Raw genomic sequence first — 16,688 nt, forward strand, 5'->3', positions numbered from 1 at the left:
CGGAGGGGACTGAGAGGACCCTGCGACCCCCTCGGTGGCCCTGAGAGGTGGGGACAGCACAGCTGCAAGGGGGGTGTGCGGTTGTGGGGCTGGGGGAAGAAGAGAGGGGTTGAGGTAGGGGGGTGGGGTAAAAGCCCTTCGGGGCCTGGGGAGGCCCAGGATGCCAGGGCGCCCAGACATATGTCACAGTCATGGAAGTGACAGAGGCCCGTTAGAGCCACTGGGGGGCGCGAAGGGGCCTCGCTGCGGGCCAGGAGTAGCCCGTCGCCCACACCAGCGGCGTCCGGAGGAGGCGGGGAGCGGGCGGGAGGCGCTCAGGCAGACGTGCTCGCCACCCTAGCGGCCCAGCAGCACGGCGCGCGGTCAGAGGCAGGCCGGGAGCAGGCTCTTGGGGCGCGGGGAGCCGGGTCCCAGCGTCTACGGCCATACCACCCTGAACGCGCCCGATCTCCTCTGATCTCGGGAGCTAAGCAGGGAGGGGCCTGGTTAGTACTTGGATGGGAGACCGCCTGGGAATAGCTGCAGGCTTTTGCTCGCCTCTCCTTTTGCGCCGCCGCCCCGGCGTGGCTCCCTCCGAACCCCTGCCGCCCCTTGCCCCTCTGCAGCCGCCCAGGCAGCCGAAGGTCCCCCTGGCCAGAGGAGGGTCAGCCGCCCAGCACTACAAGCTCGCATCCCCGGCCGCACACCAGGCCTGTCGGCCAGGGCTCCCCCCCACTCCCTCTTCTTAGTGCTCTTCGCCAAGGCAGGCCGTCAGCCTGCAGCAGTCAGCCGCGTCTCGGTCGCCGCCGCCGCCACCGCCATCGCAGGGCTCCCTCTCGCTCCCCGACCCTGCCGCCGCCGCAACCCCCAACGCCCAAGCCCAGGGCTGCCTGCCGGCGCAGGCCTCCACCAGGCTCTCTCCATCCCAGGACGTGCCGGTGCTTTGCACCTCGGCCCGAGCCCAGGGGACGCCCATCCCTGCGCCTGCCCCCGGGACCCGACACACAGGATCGGCGTGTCCTCCGGCAAACGGGACGCCCACCCGCCCCGCCCCACCGGAGTCTTCTGTCTCCACTGGCAGGCACCTCGCCCCACACCCCCGCGCGCCCCTCCCGTCTCCCACAAGAGCCAGGAGCCCTCCCTTCCCGCCGGCCACGGTGTCCCTGAAACACAGGGCACAAAGAGCCGGGACAAACCAGGGGACGGCGGGAGCAGCACCCCAACACACCACGCGCCATCGACTCCAGGGGAGACCACCACAAGGGCAGAGCAGGCACGCAGGCGCACAACCCTCACAACCAGGGTGCCTGGGGGCTGCCACTCTCCTCCCGCGGGCGGGTGCCTGGGCGGAGCTCAGAGACCACAGGCCCTCCGGTGACCCTGGCGGCCCGCCCCGGAGGCTTCAATGGTGACTGCCAACGCCAGGGCAACGCCTCCTTAGCGGAGCCCAGCCCCGGGCACGACCACACTCCGGTGGAGGAGCTGCCACTTCAACACAGCCTCAGTGCGTCTGTAACAGTCCGTGTGCCCGCCTGTGCGTCCCTCACACCCTCCCCCACCCCATATCCGTCGGGCTCTGTGACGTGCCTGTTGGGCTCTGGCTCTGGCTCAGGAGCTCTCTCCCCGCGTGCCAGCCCCCTCTTTCTCTGTCTCTGTCCACGTCTCTCTGTATGTCTAGATACATACATGTACATATACGAGCATATTTCCATCTCGCTCCCTCTTACTCCTCCTCCCGTTCTGTCTGTCTGTCCCTGTCCTGCGGGGACTCCAGCCCCTCTGCCCGCACAAGAATGCAGGATTTGGCGAGGCCAAGAGGGAACACCCACAGACCACGGATAGGGGGCTCATAGCACCATGTCTCACGGGTGGCTGGCTTGGAGACTCGGCAAGCCGGAGCCGCCCGATCCCCAGCCTGCCGGCCGATTCTCTGCCAACCAACAGACCCACCAACCTACCGACCCACCAAGCCGGCCAACTGCAGTCCGCGCCCCTCTGCAATTTGCAGTCCACAATCCGCGCTTCCTAGCTTGGCCACCGCAGCTCTGCCGGTGGCCAGTGGCCAACTGGCAACAGCTGATGGCCAAGCGGTCACAGCTGATATCCATGCAGCCCCCACGCAGCACCCCTCCACGCGAGGCCCAGAGCCTGGAGAGTGCTCTCTGCGAGTCTGTCCCCACAGTCCCCGTCTGTCTCTCTCCGCCTCTCTCTTGCTCCGTCTCTGGCCTTCTCTCATCCTCTCTCTCACCTCCCTGGGTCAGGAGAGGTGACGTGTAGCCAGTGAAGTGAACAGTGATCGGGCGGGACGCCGGTCGCTGACGAGGGGCGAGAACCCAGAAAGAAGGCTGTGTGAGGAAGGGTGGCGGCTGACTGGAGGTGCTGCCCCCTGGTGGCGGGTGGCTCTCCCTGGCTTTGGGCCAGTGGGTGGGGCCGGCCAGGGCCAGGGCCTGGGTTGCACGTCCCTAGGGCCGGAGGGGACTGAGAGGACCCTGCGACCCCCTCGGTGGCCCTGAGAGGTGGGGACAGCACAGCAGCAAGGGGGGGTGTGCGGTTGTGGGGCTGGGGGGAGATGAGAGGGGTTGGGGTAGGGGGGCGGGGTAAAAGCCCCTCGGGGCCTGGGGAGGCCCAGGATGCCAGGGCGCCCAGACATATGTCACAGTCAGGGAAGTGACAGAGGCCCGTTAGAGCCACTGGGGGGCGCGAAGGGGCCTCGCTGCGGGCCAGGAGTAGCCCGTCGCCCACACCAGCGGCGTCCGGAGGAGGCGGGGAGCGGGCGGGAGGCGCTCGGGCAGACATGCTCGCCACCCGAGCGGCCCAGCAGCGTGGCGTGCGCTCAGAAGCAGGTCGGGAGCAGGCTCTTGGAGTGCCGGGAGCCGGGTCCCAGCGCCTAAGGCCACACCACCCTGAACGCGCCCGATCTCCTCTGATCTCGGGAGCTAAGCAGGGAGGGGCCTGGTTAGTACTTGGATGGGAGACCGCCTGGGAATAGCTGCAGGCTTTTGCTCGCCTCTCCTTTTGCGCCGCCGCCCCGGCGTGGCTCCCTCCGAACCCCTGCCGCCCCTTGCCCCTCTGCAGCCGCCCAGGCAGCCGAAGGTCCCCCTGGCCAGAGGAGGGTCAGCCGCCCAGCACTACAAGCTCGCATCCCCGGCCGCACACCAGGCCTGTCGGCCAGGGCTCCCCCCCACTCCCTCTTCTTAGTGCTCTTCACCAAGGCAGGCCGTCAGCCTGCAGCAGTCAGCCGCGTCTCGGTCGCCGCCGCCGCCACCGCCATCGCAGGGCTCCCTCTCGCTCCCCGACCCTGCCGCCGCCGCAACCCCCAACGCCCAAGCCCAGGGCTGCCTGCCGGCGCAGGCCTCCACCAGGCTCTCTCCATCCCAGGACGTGCCGGTGCTTTGCACCTCGGCCCGAGCCCAGGGGACGCCCATCCCTGCGCCTGCCCCCGGGACCCGACACACAGGATCGGCGTGTCCTCCGGCAAACGGGACGCCCACCCGCCCCGCCCCACCGGAGTCTTCTGTCTCCACTGGCAGGCACCTCGCCCCACACCCCCGCGCGCCCCTCCCGTCTCCCACAAGAGCCAGGAGCCCTCCCTTCCCGCCGGCCACGGTGTCCCTGAAACACAGGGCACAAAGAGCCGGGACAAACCAGGGGACGGCGGGAGCAGCACCCCAACACACCACGCGCCATCGACTCCAGGGGAGACCACCACAAGGGCAGAGCAGGCACGCAGGCGCACAACCCTCACAACCAGGGTGCCTGGGGGCTGCCACTCTCCTCCCGCGGGCGGGTGCCTGGGCGGAGCTCAGAGACCACAGGCCCTCCGGTGACCCTGGCGGCCCGCCCCGGAGGCTTCAATGGTGACTGCCAACGCCAGGGCAACGCCTCCTTAGCGGAGCCCAGCCCCGGGCACGACCACACTCCGGTGGAGGAGCTGCCACTTCAACACAGCCTCAGTGCGTCTGTAACAGTCCGTGTGCCCGCCTGTGCGTCCCTCACACCCTCCCCCACCCCATATCCGTCGGGCTCTGTGACGTGCCTGTTGGGCTCTGGCTCTGGCTCAGGAGCTCTCTCCCCGCGTGCCAGCCCCCTCTTTCTCTGTCTCTGTCCACGTCTCTCTGTATGTCTAGATACATACATGTACATATACGAGCATATTTCCATCTCGCTCCCTCTTACTCCTCCTCCCGTTCTGTCTGTCTGTCCCTGTCCTGCGGGGACTCCAGCCCCTCTGCCCGCACAAGAATGCAGGATTTGGCGAGGCCAAGAGGGAACACCCACAGACCACGGATAGGGGGCTCATAGCACCATGTCTCACGGGCGGCTGGCTTGGAGACTCGGCAAGCCGGAGCCGCCCGATCCCCAGCCTGCCGGCCGATTCTCTGCCAACCAACAGACCCACCAACCTACCGACCCACCAAGCCGGCCAACTGCAGTCCGCGCCCCTCTGCAATTTGCAGTCCACAATCCGCGCTTCCTAGCTTGGCCACCGCAGCTCTGCCGGTGGCCAGTGGCCAACTGGCAACAGCTGATGGCCAAGCGGTCACAGCTGATATCCATGCAGCCCCCACGCAGCACCCCTCCACGCGAGGCCCAGAGCCTGGAGAGTGCTCTCTGCGAGTCTGTCCCCACAGTCCCCGTCTGTCTCTCTCCGCCTCTCTCTTGCTCCGTCTCTGGCCTTCTCTCATCCTCTCTCTCACCTCCCTGGGTCAGGAGAGGTGACGTGTAGCCAGTGAAGTGAACAGTGATCGGGCGGGACGCCGGTCGCTGACGAGGGGCGAGAACCCAGAAAGAAGGCTGTGTGAGGAAGGGTGGCGGCTGACTGGAGGTGCTGCCCCCTGGTGGCGGGTGGCTCTCCCTGGCTTTGGGCCAGTGGGTGGGGCCGGCCAGGGCCAGGGCCTGGGTTGCACGTCCCTAGGGCCGGAGGGGACTGAGAGGACCCTGCGACCCCCTCGGTGGCCCTGAGAGGTGGGGACAGCACAGCAGCAAGGGGGGGTGTGCGGTTGTGGGGCTGGGGGGAGATGAGAGGGGTTGGGGTAGGGGGGCGGGGTAAAAGCCCCTCGGGGCCTGGGGAGGCCCAGGATGCCAGGGCGCCCAGATATATGTCACAGTCAGGGAAGTGACAGAGGCCCGTTAGAGCCACTGGGGGGCGCGAAGGGGCCTCGCTGCGGGCCAGGAGTAGCCCGTCGCCCACACCAGCGGCGTCCGGAGGAGGCGGGGAGCGGGCGGGAGGCGCTCGGGCAGACATGCTCGCCACCCGAGCGGCCCAGCAGCGTGGCGTGCGCTCAGAAGCAGGTCGGGAGCAGGCTCTTGGAGTGCCGGGAGCCGGGTCCCAGCGCCTAAGGCCACACCACCCTGAACGCGCCCGATCTCCTCTGATCTCGGGAGCTAAGCAGGGAGGGGCCTGGTTAGTACTTGGATGGGAGACCGCCTGGGAATAGCTGCAGGCTTTTGCTCGCCTCTCCTTTTGCGCCGCCGCCCCGGCGTGGCTCCCTCCGAACCCCTGCCGCCCCTTGCCCCTCTGCAGCCGCCCAGGCAGCCGAAGGTCCCCCTGGCCAGAGGAGGGTCAGCCGCCCAGCACTACAAGCTCGCATCCCCGGCCGCACACCAGGCCTGTCGGCCAGGGCTCCCCCCCACTCCCTCTTCTTAGTGCTCTTCGCCGAGGCAGGCCGTCAGCCTGCAGCAGTCAGCCGCGTCTCGGTCGCCGCCGCCGCCACCGCCATCGCAGGGCTCCCTCTCGCTCCCCGACCCTGCCGCCGCCGCAACCCCCAACGCCCAAGCCCAGGGCTGCCTGCCGGCGCAGGCCTCCACCAGGCTCTCTCCATCCCAGGACGTGCCGGTGCTTTGCACCTCGGCCCGAGCCCAGGGGACGCCCATCCCTGCGCCTGCCCTCGGGACCCGACACACAGGATCGGCGTGTCCTCCGGCAAACGGGACGCCCACCCGCCCCGCCCCACCGGAGTCTTCTGTCTCCGCTGGCAGGCACCTCGCCCCACACCCCCGCGCGCCCCTCCCGTCTCCCACAAGAGCCAGGAGCCCTCCCTTCCCGCCGGCCACGGTGTCCCTGAAACACAGGGCACAAAGAGCCGGGACAAACCAGGGGACGGCGGGAGCAGCACCCCAACACACCACGCGCCATCGACTCCAGGGGAGACCACCACAAGGGCAGAGCAGGCACGCAGGCGCACAACCCTCACAACCAGGGTGCGTGGGGGCTGCCACTCTCCTCCCGCGGGCGGGTGCCTGGGCGGAGCTCAGAGACCACAGGCCCTCTGGTGACCCTGGCGGCCCGCCCCGGAGGCTTAAATGGTGACTGCCAACGCCAGGGCAACGCCTCCTTAGCGGAGCCCAGCCCCGGGCACGACCACACTCCGGTGGAGGAGCTGCCACTTCAACACAGCCTCAGTGCGTCTGTAACAGTCCGTGTGCCCGCCTGTGCGTCCCTCACACCCTCCCCCACCCCATATCCGTCGGGCTCTGTGACGTGCCTGTTGGGCTCTGGCTCTGGCTCAGGAGCTCTCTCCCCGCGTGCCAGCCCCCTCTTTCTCTGTCTCTGTCCACGTCTCTCTGTATGTCTAGATACATACATGTACATATACGAGCATATTTCCATCTCGCTCCCTCTTACTCCTCCTCCCGTTCTGTCTGTCTGTCCCTGTCCTGCGGGGACTCCAGCCCCTCTGCCCGCACAAGAATGCAGGATTTGGCGAGGCCAAGAGGGAACACCCACAGACCACGGATAGGGGGCTCATAGCACCATGTCTCACGGGCGGCTGGCTTGGAGACTCGGCAAGCCGGAGCCGCCCGATCCCCAGCCTGCCGGCCGATTCTCTGCCGACCACAAGACCCACCAACCTACCGACCCACCAAGCCGGCCAACTGCAGTCCGCGCCCCTCTGCAATTTGCAGTCCACAATCCGCGCTTCCTAGCTTGGCCACCGCAGCTCTGCCGGTGGCCAGTGGCCAACTGGCAACAGCTGATGGCCAAGCGGTCACAGCTGATATCCATGCAGCCCCCACGCAGCACCCCTCCACGCGAGGCCCAGAGCCTGGAGAGTGCTCTCTGCGAGTCTGTCCCCACAGTCCCCGTCTGTCTCTCTCCGCCTCTCTCTTGCTCCGTCTCTGGCCTTCTCTCATCCTCTCTCTCACCTCCCTGGGTCAGGAGAGTTGACGTGTAGCCAGTGAAGTGAACAGTGATCGGGCGGGACGCCGGTCGCTGACGAGGGGCGAGAACCCAGAAAGAAGGCTGTGTGAGGAAGGGTGGCGGCTGACTGGAGGTGCTGCCCCCTGGTGGCGGGTGGCTCTCCCTGGCTTTGGGCCAGTGGGTGGGGCCGGCCAGGGCCAGGGCCTGGGTTGCACGTCCCTAGGGCCGGAGGGGACTGAGAGGACCCTGCGACCCCCTCGGTGGCCCTGAGAGGTGGGGACAGCACAGCAGCAAGGGGGGGTGTGCGGTTGTGGGGCTGGGGGGAGATGAGAGGGGTTGGGGTAGGGGGGCGGGGTAAAAGCCCCTCGGGGCCTGGGGAGGCCCAGGATGCCAGGGCGCCCAGACATATGTCACAGTCAGGGAAGTGACAGAGGCCCGTTAGAGCCACTGGGGGGCGCGAAGGGGCCTCGCTGCGGGCCAGGAGTAGCCCGTCGCCCACACCAGCGGCGTCCGGAGGAGGCGGGGAGCGGGCGGGAGGCGCTCGGGCAGACATGCTCGCCACCCGAGCGGCCCAGCAGCGTGGCGTGCGCTCAGAAGCAGGTCGGGAGCAGGCTCTTGGAGTGCCGGGAGCCGGGTCCCAGCGCCTAAGGCCACACCACCCTGAACGCGCCCGATCTCCTCTGATCTCGGGAGCTAAGCAGGGAGGGGCCTGGTTAGTACTTGGATGGGAGACCGCCTGGGAATAGCTGCAGGCTTTTGCTCGCCTCTCCTTTTGCCCGCCGCCCCGGCGTGGCTCCCTCCGAACCCCTGCCGCCCCTTGCCCCTCTGCAGCCGCCCAGGCAGCCGAAGGTCCCCCTGGCCAGAGGAGGGTCAGCCGCCCAGCACTACAAGCTCGCATCCCCGGCCGCACACCAGGCCTGTCGGCCAGGGCTCCCCCCCACTCCCTCTTCTTAGTGCTCTTCGCCGAGGCAGGCCGTCAGCCTGCAGCAGTCAGCCGCGTCTCGGTCGCCGCCGCCGCCACCGCCATCGCAGGGCTCCCTCTCGCTCCCCGACCCTGCCGCCGCCGCAACCCCCAACGCCCAAGCCCAGGGCTGCCTGCCGGCGCAGGCCTCCACCAGGCTCTCTCCATCCCAGGACGTGCCGGTGCTTTGCACCTCGGCCCGAGCCCAGGGGACGCCCATCCCTGCGCCTGCCCCCGGGACCCGACACACAGGATCGGCGTGTCCTCCGGCAAACGGGACGCCCACCCGCCCCGCCCCACCGGAGTCTTCTGTCTCCGCTGGCAGGCACCTCGCCCCACACCCCCGCGCGCCCCTCCCGTCTCCCACAAGAGCCAGGAGCCCTCCCTTCCCGCCGGCCACGGTGTCCCTGAAACACAGGGCACAAAGAGCCGGGACAAACCAGGGGACGGTTGGAGCAGCACCCCAACACACCACGCGCCATCGACTCCAGGGGAGACCACCACAAGGGCAGAGCAGGCACGCAGGCGCACAACCCTCACAACCAGGGTGCCTGGGGGCTGCCACTCTCCTTCCGCAGGCGGGTGCCTGGGCGGAGCTCAGAGACCACAGGCCCTCTGGTGACCCTGGCGGCCCGCCCCGGAGGCTTCAATGGTGACTGCCAACGCCAGGGCAACGCCTCCTTAGCGGAGCCCAGCCCCGGGCACGACCACACTCCGGTGGAGGAGCTGCCACTTCAACACAGCCTCAGTGTGTCTGTAACAGTCCGTGTGCCCGCCTGTGCGTCCCTCACACCCTCCCCCACCCCATATCCGTCGGGCTCTGTGACGTGCCTGTTGGGCTCTGGCTCTGGCTCAGGAGCTCTCTCCCCGCGTGCCAGCCCCCTCTTTCTCTGTCTCTGTCCACGTCTCTCTGCATGTCTAGATACATACATGTACATATACGAGCATATTTCCATCTCGCTCCCTCTTACTCCTCCTCCCGTTCTGTCTGTCTGTCCCTGTCCTGCGGGGACTCTAGCCCCTCTGCCCGCACAAGAATGCAGGATTTGGCGAGGCCAAGAGGGAACACCAACAGAGCCACGGATAGGGGGCTCATAGCACCATGTCTCACGGGCGGCTGGCTTGGAGACTCGGCAAGCCGGAGCCGCCCGATCCCCAGCCTGCCGGCCGATTCTCTGCCGACCACAAGACCCACCAACCTACCGACCCACCAAGCCGGCCAACTGCAGTCCGCGCCCCTCTGCAATTTGCAGTCCACAATCCGCGCTTCCTAGCTTGGCCACCGCAGCTCTGCCGGTGGCCAATGGCCAACTGGCAACAGCTGATGGCCAAGCGGTCACAGCTGATATCCATGCAGCCCCCACGCAGCACCCCTCCACGCGAGGCCCAGAGCCTGGAAAGTGCTCTCTGCGAGTCTGTCCCCACAGTCCCCGTCTGTCTCTCTCCGCCTCTCTCTTGCTCCGTCTCTGGCCTTCTCTCATCCTCTCTCTCACCTCCCTGGGTCAGGAGAGGTGACGTGTAGCCAGTGAAGTGAACAGTGATCGGGCGGGACGCCGGTCGCTGACGAGGGGCGAGAACCCAGAAAGAAGGCTGTGTGAGGAAGGGTGGCGGCAGACTGGACGTGCTGCCCCCTGGTGGCGGGTGGCTCTCCCTGGCTTTGGGCCAGTGGGTGGGGCCGGCCAGGGCCAGGGCCTGGGTTGCACATCCCTAGGGTGGAGGGGACTGAGAGGACCCTGCGACCCCCTCGGTGGCCCTGAGAGGTGGGGACAGCACAGCAGCAAGGGGGGGTGTGCGGTTGTGGGGCTGGGGGGAGATGAGAGGGGTTGGGGTAGGGGGGCGGGGTAAAAGCCCTTCGGGGCCTGGGGAGGCCCAGGATGCCAGGGCGCCCAGACATATGTCACAGTCAGGGAAGTGACAGAGGCCCGTTAGAGCCACTGGGGGGCGCGAAGGGGCCTCGCTGCGGGCCAGGAGTAGCCCGTCGCCCACACCAGCGGCGTCCGGAGGAGGCGGGGAGCTGGCGGGAGGCGCTCGGGCAGACGTGCTCGCCACCAGAGCGGCCCAGCAGCATGGCGCGCGCTCAGAAGCAGATCGGGAGAAGGATCTTGGAGTGCCGGGAGCCGGGTCCCAGCGCCTAAGGCCACACCACCCTGCACGCGCCAGATCTCGTCTGATCTCGGGAGCTAAGCAGGGAGGGGCCCGGTTAGTACTTGGATGGGAGACCGCCTGGGAATAGCTGCAGGCTTTTGCTCGCCTCTCCTTTTGCGCCGCCGCCCCGGCGTGGCTCCCTCCGAACCCCTGCCGCCCCTTGCCTCTCTGCAGCCGCCCAGCCAGCCGAAGGTCCCCCTGACCAGCAGAGGGTTAGCCGCCAGGCACTACAAGCTGGCAGCCCCGGCCGCACACCAGGCCCGTCGGCCAGGGCTCCCCCGCACACCCTCTTCTCAGTCCTCTTCAGTCCCGGAGGCTGTCATCTCGATCCCTTCGCCGACCTTCGATCGCCGCCACCGCCAACAGCGCTGCCCTCGCCCCCGCCGCCACCGCCAAATCCGCCGCCATCACCGCGCTCCCCACACCCCCCTCCAGCGCTGACCTCACCCCTGCCCCCGCCCTCGCCACCGCCATCGCTGTACTGCTTCAATCTCCCGCCTCTGCTCTCCCCTCCTCCGCCGCCAGCACCGCCCTCTTCCCCGCTACCGCCGCCGCCAACCCTCCCCGCGCCCAGCGCCCGCCGACACAGCCCCCAACGCTGCCGCCGCCTCCACGGCCGACCTCGCAACCCTCCCGCGCCGCCGCCGCCGCCGCCGCCGCCATCGCTGCTCGCGATCAGCCCCCGCTTCTCCCGCCGCCGCCGCCGCGATCACCGCGCTCCCCACCCCCTCCGCCAGCGCTGCCCTCGCCCCCTCCCCCGCCCCCGCCGCCGCCATCGCCGTACTCCCTCAAACTCCCTCCTCTGCTCTCTCCCCCTCGGCCGCCAGCACCGCGCTCCCCATCCCCGCCGCCAGTGCTGCCCTGTTCCCCACCCCCGCCCCTGCCGCCGCCATTGCCGCACTCCCTCAATCTCCCTCCTCCGCTCTCCCCGCCTCCAGCACCGCCATCTCCCCCGCCTCCGCCCCAGCCCCCGCCGCCGCCGCCGCCACCATCGCCATACTCCCTCAATCTCCCGCCTCTGCTCTCCCGGCCTCCTCCGCCGCCGCCGCCGCCGCAGCCCCCCCCTCCGCAGCCGCCCAAGCCGCCGCCGCGGGGTCCTCCCACAACTCCCAAGCCCAGGGTTGCCTGCTGGTGCAGGCCTCCCCCAGCCTTGGGGGTGCGGTTGTTGGTAAACCTGGTGGCGGTAGGGGGGCGGGGTGTATGGCGGTCTGGGTCCGGGGAGTCCCAGGATGCCAGAGTTCCACGACTTCTGGCACCATCAGGGAAGTGGCAGTGTCCCATGGAGCCTCGGGTGGCGCGAAGGGGCCTCGCTGCCGGCCAGGAGTAGCCCGCCGCCCACGCCAGGGGCATTCGGAAGAGGCGGGGAGCCGGACTGGGGGGGGGACGCGGTGCTGGCAGAGCCGGCCAGCAGGTCGATGCTCGCCACCGGAGCCGCGCATCTGCATGGCGCGCGCTCACGAGGCAGGCCGGGAGCAGGCTCTTGGGGCGCGGGGAGCCGAGTCCCATCGTCTATGGCCGTACCACCCTGAACGCGCCCGATCTCCTCTGATCTCGGGAGCTAAGCAGGGAGGGGCCCGGTTAGTGCTTGGATGGGAGACCGCCTGGGAATACCTGTAGGCTTTTGCTCGCCTCTCCTTTTGCGCGGCCGCCCCTGCGTGGCTGCCTCCGAACCCCTGCCGCCCCTTGCCCCTCTGCAGCCGCCCATCCAGCCGAAGGTCCCCCTGGCCAGAGGCCGGTCAGCCACCCGGCGCTACAAGCTGGCAGCCCCGGCCGCACACCAGGCCCGTCGGCCAGGGCTCACCCCCACACCCTCTTCTTAGTCCTCTTCGCTGAGGCAGGCAGTCAGCCAGCAGCAGTTAGCCGAGCCTGTGTCTCCGCCGGCAGGCACCTCTCCCCACACCCCCGCGCGCCCCCTCCCATCGCCCACAAGAGCCAGGAACCCTCCCTTCCCGCGGTGGCCCCAACACACAGGGTACAAAGAGCCGGGACAAAGCAGGGGACTGAGGGAGCAGCACCCCAACACACCGCACGCCCTCGGACTCCAGGAGAGACCACCACAAGGGGAAGTGCAGGCACGCAGGCACACAACACTCTCAACCAGGGTGCCTGTGGGCTGCCACTCTCCTCCCGCGGGGCGGGGGGGTTCCTGGGCGGGGCTCGGAGCCCACTGGCCCTCCCGCCCGGCCCGGGGGCTTCAAGGGTGACTTTCAATGCCCGGGCACTGCCTCCTTAGTGGAGCCCAGCCACGGGCATGACCACACTTCGGTTGAGAAGCTGCCACTTCAAAGCAGCGTCAGTGCGTCTGTCCCAGTCCGTGTGCCCGCTTGTGCGTCCCTCCCCCCTCCCCCACCCCATGTCTCTCTGGCTCTGTGACGTGCCTGTTGGGCTCTGGCTCTGGCTCAGGAGCTCTCTCCCCGCGTGCCAGCCCCATCTTTCTCTGTCTCTGTCCATGTCTCTCTGTATGTCTAGGTACATACAGGTACATATAGGTGTATATTTCGATCTCGCTCCCTCTTTCTCCTCCTCCCGTTCTCTCTGTCGGTCCCTGTCCTGCGGGGACTCTAGTCCCTCTGCCCGCACAAGAAGGCAGGATATGGCGAGGCCAAGAGGGAACACCAACAGAGCCACGGATAGGGGGCTCATAGCACTATGTCTCACGGGCGGCTGGCTCGGAGCCACGGCAAGCCGGAGCCGCCCGATCCCCAACCTGTCGGCCGCTTCTCTGCCAACCCACCGACACACCGCCCGTCGACCCGCCAAGCGGGCCCACTGCAATCCGCGCCCCTCTGCAATTTGCAGTCCACCATCCGCGCTTCCCAGTTGGCCACCGCAGCTCCTCCGGTGGCCAGTGGCCAACTGGCAACAGCTGATGGCCAAGCGGTCACAGCTGATGACCATGCAGCCCCCAAGCAGCACCCCTCCACGCGAGGCCCAGAGCCTGGAGAGTGCTCTCTGCGAGTCTGTCCCCACAGTCCCCGTCTGTCTCTCTCCGCCTCTCTCTTGCTCCGTCTCTGGCCTTCTCTCATCCTCTCTCTCACCTCCCTGGGTCAGGAGAGGTGACGTGTAGCCAGTGAAGGGACCGGACATCGGGCGGGGCTCCGGTCGCTGACGAGGGTTCCAGGGCCCAGACTGAAGGCTTGTGACGAAGGGTGGCTGCAGACTGGAGATGCTGCACCCTGGTGGCGCGGGTGGCTCTCCCTGGCTTTGGGCCTGTGGATGGGTCCGGTCAGGGCCAGGGCCTGGGTTGCACGTCCCTAGGGCCGGAGGGGACTGAGAGGACCCTGCGACCCCCTCGGTGGCCCTGAGAGGTGGGGACAGCACAGCAGCAAGGGGGGTGTGCGGTTGTGGGGCTGGGGGAAGAAGAGAGGGGTTGGGGTAGGGGGGTGGGGTAAAAGCCCTTCGGGGCCTGGGGAGGCCCAGGATGCCAGGGCGCCCAGACATATGTCACAGTCATGGAAGTGACAGAGGCCCGTTAGAGCCACTGGGGGGCGCGAAGGGGCCTCGCTGCGGGCCAGGAGTAGCCCGTCGCCCACACCAGCGGCGTCCGGAGGAGGCGGGGAGCGGGCGGGAGGCGCTCAGGCAGACGTGCTCGCCACCCTAGCGGCCCAGCAGCACGGCGCGCGGTCAGAGGCAGGCCGGGAGCAGGCTCTTGGGGCGCGGGGAGCCGGGTCCCAGCGTCTACGGCCATACCACCCTGAACGCGCCCCATCTCCTCTGATCTCGGGAGCTAAGCAGGGAGGGGCCTGGTTAGTACTTGGATGGGAGACCGCCTGGGAATAGCTGCAGGCTTTTGCTCGCCTCTCCTTTTGCGCCGCCGCCCCGGCGTGGCTCCCTCCGAACCCCTGCCGCCCCTTGCCCCTCTGCAGCCGCCCAGGCAGCCGAAGGTCCCCCTGGCCAGAGGAGGGTCAGCCGCCCAGCAATACAAGCTCGCATCCCCGGCCGCACACCAGGCCTGTCGGCCAGGGCTCCCCCCCACTCCCTCTTCTTAGTGCTCTTCGCCGAGGCAGGCCGTCAGCCTGCAGCAGTCAGCCGCGTCTCGGTAGCCGCCGCCGCCACCGCCATCGCAGGGCTCCCTCTCGCTCCCCGACCCTGCCGCCGCCGCAACCCCCAACGCCCAAGCCCAGGGCTGCCTGCCGGCGCAGGCCTCCACCAGGCTCTCTCCATCCCAGGACGTGCCGGTGCTTTGCACCTCGGCCCGAGCCCAGGGGACGCCCATCCCTGCGCCTGCCCCCGGGACCCGACACACAGGATCGGCGTGTCCTCGGGCAAACGGGACGCCCACCCGCCCCGCCCCACCGGAGTCTTCTGTCTCCGCTGGCAGGCACCTCGCCCCACACCCCCGCGCGCCCCTCCCGTCTCCCACAAGAGCCAGGAGCCCTCCCTTCCCGCCGGCCACGGTGTCCCTGAAACACAGGGCACAAAGAGCCGGGACAAACCAGGGGACGGCGGGAGCAGCACCCCAACGCACCACGCGCCATCGACTCCAGGGGAGACCACCACAAGGGCAGAGCAGGCACGCAGGCGCACAACCCTCACAACCAGGGTGCCTGGGGGCTGCCACTCTCCTCCCGCGGGCGGGTGCCTGGGCGGGGCTCAGAGACCACAGGCCCTCCGGAGACCCTGGCGGCCCGCCCCGGAGGCTTCAATGGTGACTGCCAACGCCAGGGCAATGCCTCCTTAGCGGAGCCCAGCCCCGGGCACGACCACACTCCGGTGGAGGAGCTGCCACTTCAACACAGCCTCAGTGCGTCTGTAACAGTCCGTGTGCCCGCCTGTGCGTCCCTCACACCCTCCCCCACCCCATATCCGTCGGGCTCTGTGACGTGCCTGTTGGGCTCTGGCTCTGGCTCAGGAGCTCTCTCCCCGCGTGCCAGCCCCCTCTTTCTCTGTCTCTGTCCATGTCTCTCTGTATGTCTAGATACATACATGTACATATACGAGCATATTTCCATCTCGCTCCCTCTTACTCCTCCTCCCGTTCTGTCTGTCTGTCCCTGTCCTGCGGGGACTCTAGCCCCTCTGCCCGCACAAGAATGCAGGATTTGGCGAGGCCAAGAGGGAACACCAACAGAGCCACGGATAGGGGGCTCATAGCACCATGTCTCACGGGCGGCTGGCTTGGAGACTCGGCAAGCCGGAGCCGCCCGATCCCCAGCCTGCCGGCCGATTCTCTGCCGACCACAAGACCCACCAACCTACCGACCCACCAAGCCGGCCAACTGCAGTCCGCGCCCCTCTGCAATTTGCAGTCCACAATCCGCGCTTCCTAGCTTGGCCACCGCAGCTCTGCCGGTGGCCAATGGCCAACTGGCAACAGCTGATGGCCAAGCGGTCACAGCTGATATCCATGCAGCCCCCACGCAGCACCCCTCCACGCGAGGCCCAGAGCCTGGAAAGTGCTCTCTGCGAGTCTGTCCCCACAGTCCCCGTCTGTCTCTCTCCGCCTCTCTCTTGCTCCGTCTCTGGCCTTCTCTCATCCTCTCTCTCACCTCCCTGGGTCAGGAGAGGTGACGTGTAGCCAGTGAAGTGAACAGTGATCGGGCGGGACGCCGGTCGCTGACGAGGGGCGAGAACCCAGAAAGAAGGCTGTGTGAGGAAGGGTGGCGGCAGACTGGACGTGCTGCCCCCTGGTGGCGGGTGGCTCTCCCTGGCTTTGGGCCAGTGGGTGGGGCCGGCCAGGGCCAGGGCCTGGGTTGCACATCCCTAGGGTGGAGGGGACTGAGAGGACCCTGCGACCCCCTCGGTGGCCCTGAGAGGTGGGGACAGCACAGCAGCAAGGGGGGGTGTGCGGTTGTGGGGCTGGGGGGAGATGAGAGGGGTTGGGGTAGGGGGGCGGGGTAAAAGCCCTTCGGGGCCTGGGGAGGCCCAGGATGCCAGGGCGCCCAGACATATGTCACAGTCAGGGAAGTGACAGAGGCCCGTTAGAGCCACTGGGGGGCGCGAAGGGGCCTCGCTGCGGGCCAGGAGTAGCCCGTCGCCCACACCAGCGGCGTCCGGAGGAGGCGGGGAGCTGGCGGGAGGCGCTCGGGCAGACGTGCTCGCCACCGGAGCGGCCCAGCAGCATGGCGCGCGCTCAGAAGCAGATCGGGAGAAGGATCTTGGAGTGCCGGGAGCCGGGTCCCAGCGCCTAAGGCCACACCACCCTGCACGCGCCAGATCTCGTCTGATCTCGGGAGCTAAGCAGGGAGGGGCCCGGTTAGTACTTGGATGGGAGACCGCCTGGGAATAGCTGCAGGCTTTTGCTCGCCTCTCCTTTTGCGCCGCCGCCCCGGCGTGGCTCCCTCCGAACCCCTGCCGCCCCTTGCCTCTCTGCAGCCGCCCAGGCAGCCGAAGGTCCCCCTGACCAGCAGAGGGTTAGCCGCCAGGCACTACAAGCTGGCAGCCCCGGCCGCACACCAGGCCCGTCGGCCAGGGCTCCCCCGCACACCCTCTTCTCAGTCCTCTTCAGTCCCGGAGGCTGTC

At 68.4% G+C, this 16,688-nt stretch overlaps 5 pseudogenes; all 5 read left to right on the forward strand.

The window, feature by feature from the left end:
• Window positions 1–415: 415 nt before the first annotated feature.
• LOC148756884 (5S ribosomal RNA) lies at window positions 416–535 on the forward strand (annotated as a pseudogene).
• Window positions 536–2,864: 2,329 nt separating this feature from the next.
• Window positions 2,865–2,984, forward strand: LOC148756885 (5S ribosomal RNA; annotated as a pseudogene).
• A 2,329-nt stretch (window positions 2,985–5,313) lies between these two features.
• On the forward strand, window positions 5,314–5,433 carry LOC148756886 (5S ribosomal RNA; annotated as a pseudogene).
• A 2,329-nt stretch (window positions 5,434–7,762) lies between these two features.
• On the forward strand, window positions 7,763–7,882 carry LOC148756887 (5S ribosomal RNA; annotated as a pseudogene).
• A 3,851-nt stretch (window positions 7,883–11,733) lies between these two features.
• On the forward strand, window positions 11,734–11,853 carry LOC148756888 (5S ribosomal RNA; annotated as a pseudogene).
• The last annotated feature ends 4,835 nt before the right edge of the window (window positions 11,854–16,688 follow it).

This window comes from Rhinolophus sinicus, chromosome 10 (assembly GCF_057876585.1).
Source record: "Rhinolophus sinicus isolate RSI-liver-muscle chromosome 10, RSI-T2T, whole genome shotgun sequence".
In the NCBI taxonomy this organism is placed as follows: Eukaryota; Metazoa; Chordata; class Mammalia; order Chiroptera; family Rhinolophidae; genus Rhinolophus; species Rhinolophus sinicus.